This window comes from Triticum urartu, chromosome 3 (genome assembly GCF_003073215.2).
Source record: "Triticum urartu cultivar G1812 chromosome 3, Tu2.1, whole genome shotgun sequence".
NCBI lineage: Eukaryota > Viridiplantae > Streptophyta > Magnoliopsida > Poales > Poaceae > Triticum > Triticum urartu.
Window position 1 is genome coordinate 537828524 of NC_053024.1, and position 6014 is coordinate 537834537.

Here is a 6014-nt window from a genome sequence, read left to right on the forward strand (position 1 = left end):
AAATCACATAAACCATGATAACAGTGATCTTCTATCTTAACTGAGACAACAGGCATGCCAACAATGGGTCTATGTTTATCCTTTTCATCGGGTTTGGCAATTCTAGTAGCTTCATCATAGAAGTAAATAACATGTCCATCTATATTTTCTACCAGGAGATCTTTAACCATAGCAACACTTGGTTCTACCTTGATTGGTTTAGCTGGTTTAGGTGTTCTAATATAGCTTTTATTGACCATGGTTGAAACTTCAGCATGTTCCTTTATCCTAACAAGAAAAGGTGGTTTTTCAATATAAGAAGTAGGAACAACTGGAACAACATTATAGATAACAGTTTCATCTTTAGCTATTACCGGTTCTTTAATTTCTTCTTTAATAGGTGGGTGATATTTAAACCACTTCTCCTTAGGGAGATCAACATTAGTAGCAAATGATTCACAAAAGGAGGCTACTATCTCAGAGTCAAATCCATATTTAGTGCTAAACTTTTGAAAAGCATCGGTATTCATAATTTTTTAACACAATCATACTTAAGATTAATACCTGATTCTTTACCTTCACCGAGTTCCCAATATTCAGAGTTGAATTTAATTCTTTCTAGAAGATCCCACCGGAATTCAATAGTCCTCTTCATAAAGGAAGTAGTACAAGAAGTATCGAGCATGGATCGATCATCATGAGAAATCCGAGCATAGAAATTTTGAATGGTAGTTTATTTTGAGAGCTCATGATTGGGGCATGAATATAACATTGAATTAAGCCTCCCCCAAGCTAGAGCGATACTTTCTCCATCACGAGGCCAAAAAATATATGTGTAATTCCGATCACGATGAACTAGATGCATAGGATATTTTTTTGGTGAAACTCCAATTTCAATCGATTCTAATTCCAAGATCCAATATCATCACATAGCCTATACCATGCAAATGCTTTTCTCTTCAAAGATAAAGGGAAAACCTACAAGCATAAATAATCCACAAATTTCCTCCACATACATCAAGTGCATATCAGGATGTTCGGTTCCATTTCCTGCATAAGGATTAGCTAGCAGTCGTTCTATCATACTCGAAGGAATTTCATAACTAATATTTTCAATAGGTGTAGTAGGTTGAGGGGTAACTAATTGTGGTTTTGGTCGAGGTGAAGATACCCCGAACAAAACCCTCAAAGGATTGTTTTCCGTAGTAACAAGTGACAATAAATTTCAGCATGCAGTAATAATATTTCCTTACCAATGTCCACTTACCAAGAGTGCTTCACTCCTCGGCAACGGCAACAGAAAAGAGCCTTGATGACCCACAAGTGTAGGGGATCAGTCGTAGTCTTTTCGATTGAAGGAAATATGCCCTAGAGGCAATAATAAAGTTGTTATTTTATATTTCCTTATTCATGATAAATGTTTATTAGTCATGCTAGAATTGTATTGATCGGAAACCTAAATACATGTGTGAATACATAGACAAACACCATGTCCCTAGCGAGCCTCTACTTGAGTAGCTCGTTAATCAAAGATGGTTAAGGTTTCCTAACCATGGATATGAGTTGTCATTTGATAACGGGATCACATCATTAGGAGAATGATGTGATGGACAAGACCCATCCGTTAGCTTAGCATATTGATCATTCATTTTTATTGCTATTGCTTTCTTCATGTCAAATACATATTCCTTTGACTATGAGATTATGCAACTCCAGGGTACCGGAGGAATCCTTGTGCGCTATCAAACGTCACAACGTAACTGGGTGATCATAAAGATGCTCTATAGGTATCTTCGAAGGTGTTTGTTGGGTTGTCATAGATCGAGATTAGGATTTGTCACCCCGAGTATCGGAGAGGTATCTCTGGGCCCTCTCGGTAATGCACATCATAAGAAGCCTTGCAAGCAAAGTGACTAATGAGTTAGTTACATGATGATGTATTGCGGGAAGAGTAAAGAGACTTACCGTTAATGAGATTAAACTAGGTATGTGGATACCGACGATCGAATCTTGGGCAAGTAACATACCGATGGACAAAGGGAATAATGTATGTTGTCATAATGGTTCGACCAATAAAGATCTTCGTAGAATATGTAGGAGCCAATATGAGCACCCAGGTTCAGCTATTGGTTATTGACCGGAGAGGTGTCTCGCTCATGTGTACATAGTTCTCGAACCCGTAGGGTCTGCACGCTTAACGTTCGATGACGATTTAGTATTATATGAGTTATGTGATTTGGTGACCGAATGTTGTTCGGAGTCCTAGATGAGATCACGGACATGACAAGGAGTCTCAAAATGGTCGAGAGGTAAAGATTGATATATAGGACGATAGTATTCGGACACCAGAAGTGTTCCAGAGGGTACCAGGTACATATCGGGTCACCGGAAGGGGTTCCGGGCACCCCCGACAAAAGATATAGGCCTTATGGGTGAAGAGGGGAAACACACCAGCCCCTTGTGGCTGGTGTGCCCACATCTGGGCCAGCCAGGGATGGAGAAGCAAAGGGGAAGGGAGAAAGGCAAGTGTGGATTAGGATTCCCACTTGCTTCTCTCTCCCCCTCTTTCCTCCCCTCTCCGTCAAATATGGCAGGGGGTGCAGGGCAAGAAAACCCCAAGGGGGCCGATGGCCAGCCTTTGGGCGCCACCTGGCCTCTCCCCTTCCCCTCCCACCTATATATATGTGGGGAAGGGGGCTCCTAGAACACACAACATCAATTGTTAGCCGTGTGCGGCGCCCCCCTCCATAGTTTACACCCCCGGTCATAGTTTTGCGGTGCTTAGGCGAAGCCCTACGAGAATCACTTCACCGTCACCGTCACCATGCTGTCGTGCTAACAGAACTCATCTACTACCTCGACACCTTGCTGGATCAAGAAGGTGAGGGACGTCACCGAGCTGAACATGTGCAGAACTCGGAGGTGTCGTCATTCGGTGCTTGACCGGTCGGAGCTAGAAGAAGTTCGACTACATCAACCGTGTAGTCAAACACTTTCGCTTTCGGTCTATGAGGGTACGTAGACACACTCTCCCTCTCTTTGCTATGAATCTCCATGGATAGATCTTTGCACGAGCATAGAGTTTTTTGTTTTTCCATGCTACGTTTCCCAACAGTGGCATGCGAGCCAGGTCTACGCGTATATGATATGCACGAGTAGAACACAAAGAGTTGTGGGCGGTGGTAGTCATACTGCTTACCTCCAACGTCTTATTTTGATTCGGCGGTATTGTGGGATGAAGCGGCCTGGACCAACCTTACATGTCCATGCACATGAGACCGGTTCCACCGACAGACAAGCAACTAGTTTTGCATAAAGGTGGCTAGTGGGTGTCTGTTTCTCCTACTTTAGTTGAATCAAATTTGACTGCGGCTGGTCATTGAAGAAGGTTAAAATAGCAAACTTGACGAAACACCATTGTGGTTTTGATGCGTAGGTAAGAACAATTCTTGCTAGAAGCCCGTAGCAGCCACGTAAATCTTGCAACAACAAAGTAGAGGACGTCTAACTTGTTTTTGCTGGGCATGTTGTGATGTGATATGGTCAAGACATGATGTGATAAACGTTATTGTATGAGATGATCATGTTTTGTAAGATATCTGACAACCGACAGGAGCCTTATGGTTGTCTATTTATTGTATGAAATGCAAACGCCATGTAATTGCTTTACTTTATCACTATGCATTAGTGATAGTTGTAGAAGCAATAGTTGGCGAGACAACCAGGACGCTATGATGGAGATCAAGGTGTCGAGCCGGTGACGATGGAGATCAAAAGCACAAGATGACGATGGCCATATCATGTCACATATTTTGATTGCATGTGATATTTATCTTTTATGCATCTTATTTTGCTTAGTACGATGGTAGCATTATAAGATGATCCCTTAACTAAAATTTCAAGGTATAAGTGTTCTCCCCGAGTATGCACCGTTGCGATAGTTCGTCATGTTGAGACACCACGTGATGATCGGGTATGATAAACTCTACGTTCACATACAACTGGTGCAAGACAGTTTTGCACATGCGGAATACTCGGGTTAAACTTGACGAGCCTGGCATGTACAGACATGGCCTCGGAACACTGGAGACCGCAAGGTCGAACGTGAATCATATAGTAGATATGATCAATATAGAGATGTTTATCATTGATGACTACTCCATCTCACATGATGATCGGACATGGTTTAGTTGATTTGGATCACGTATCATTTAGATGACATGAGGGTTGTCTATCTAAGTGGGAGTTCTTAAGTAATTTGATTGAATTAATTTATCATGAACTTAGTATGATAGTTTTTGCATATCTATGTTGTAGATCAATAGCTCGCGACATAGCTCCTATATATTTTTGATATATTCCTAGAGGAAACTAAGTTGAAAGATGTAGTAGCAATGATGTAGACTGGGTTCGTGATCTAAGGATTATCCTCATTGCTTCACAAAAGAATTATGTCCTTGATGCACCGCTAGGTGACAAACCTATTGCAAGAGCAGATGTAGACGTTATGAATGTTTTGCATGCTCGATATGATGACTACTTGATAGTTTAGTGCGCCATGCTTTACGGCTTAGAACTGGGACTTCAAAAACGGTTTGAACGCCATGGAGCATATGAGATGTTCCAAGAGCTGAAAATTGGTATTTCAGATTCATGTCCGTGTCCAGAGGTATGAGACCTCTGACAAGTACTTTGCCTACAAGATGGAGGAAAATAGCTCAGCCAGTGAGCATGTACTCAGAATATCTGGGTACTACAATCTCTTGAATCAAGTGGGAGTTAATCTTTCAGATAAGATAGTGATTTACGGAGTTCTATAGTCAGTATCACCAAGCTACTAGAACTTTGTGATGAACTATAATATGCAAGGGATAACAAAAATGATTCCCAAGCTCTTCGCGATGCTGAAATCGGCGAAGATAGAAATCAAGAAAGTGCATCAAGTGTTGATGGTTAACAAGACCACTAGTTTTAAAAAAAGGGCAAGGGAAAAAGGCAACTTCAAGAATAATGGTAAGCAAGTTGCCACTCCTGTCAAGAATCCCAAAGCTGGACCTAAGCCTGAAACCGAGTGCTTCTACTGCAAAGGAAATGGTCATTAGAAGCGGAACTACCCCAAATACTTGGCGGATAAGAAGGATGGCAAAGTGAGATATGTATATTTGATATACATGTTATTGATGTGTACTATACTAGTGTTCGAAGTAATCCCTGGGTATTTGATACCGGTCTAATTGCTAAGATTAGTAATTCGAAATAGGAGTTGCACAGACTAGTTAAAAGCGAGGTGACGATGTGTGTTAGAAATGATTCCAAAATTGATATGATCACCATCGCACACTCCCTCTACCTTCGGGATTAGTGTTGAAACTAAATAAATTGTTATTTGGTGTTTGTGTTGAGCATGAATATGATTAGATCATGTTTATTGCAATACAGTTATTCATTTAAGTTAGAGAATAATTGTTATTCTGTTTACATGAATAAAACCTTCTATGGTCATACACCCAATGTTAATGGTTTATTGAATCTCGATTGTAGTAATACACATATTCATAATATTGATGCCAAAAGATGCAAAGTTGATAATGATAGTGCAACATACTTGTGGCACTGCCGTTTAGGTCATATTGGTGTAAAGCTCATGAAGAAACTCCATGCAGATGGACTTTTGGAATCACTTGATTATGAATCATTTGATACTTGCGAGCCATGCCTCATGGGCAAGATGACTAAAACTCCGTTCTCCGAAACAATGGAGCGAGCCAATGACTTATTGAAAATAATGCATACCGATGTATGCGGTCCGATGAGTGTTAAGGCACGCGGCGAGTATCGTTATTTTCTGACCTTCACAGATGATTTGAGTAGATATGGGTATATCTACTTAATGAAACACAAGTCTAAAACATTTGAAAAGTTCGAAGACTTTCAGAGTGAAGTGGAGAATCATCGTAATTAGAAAATAAAGTTTCTATGATCTGATTGCGGAGGAGAATATTTGAGTTACGAGTTTGGCCTTCATTTAAAACAAT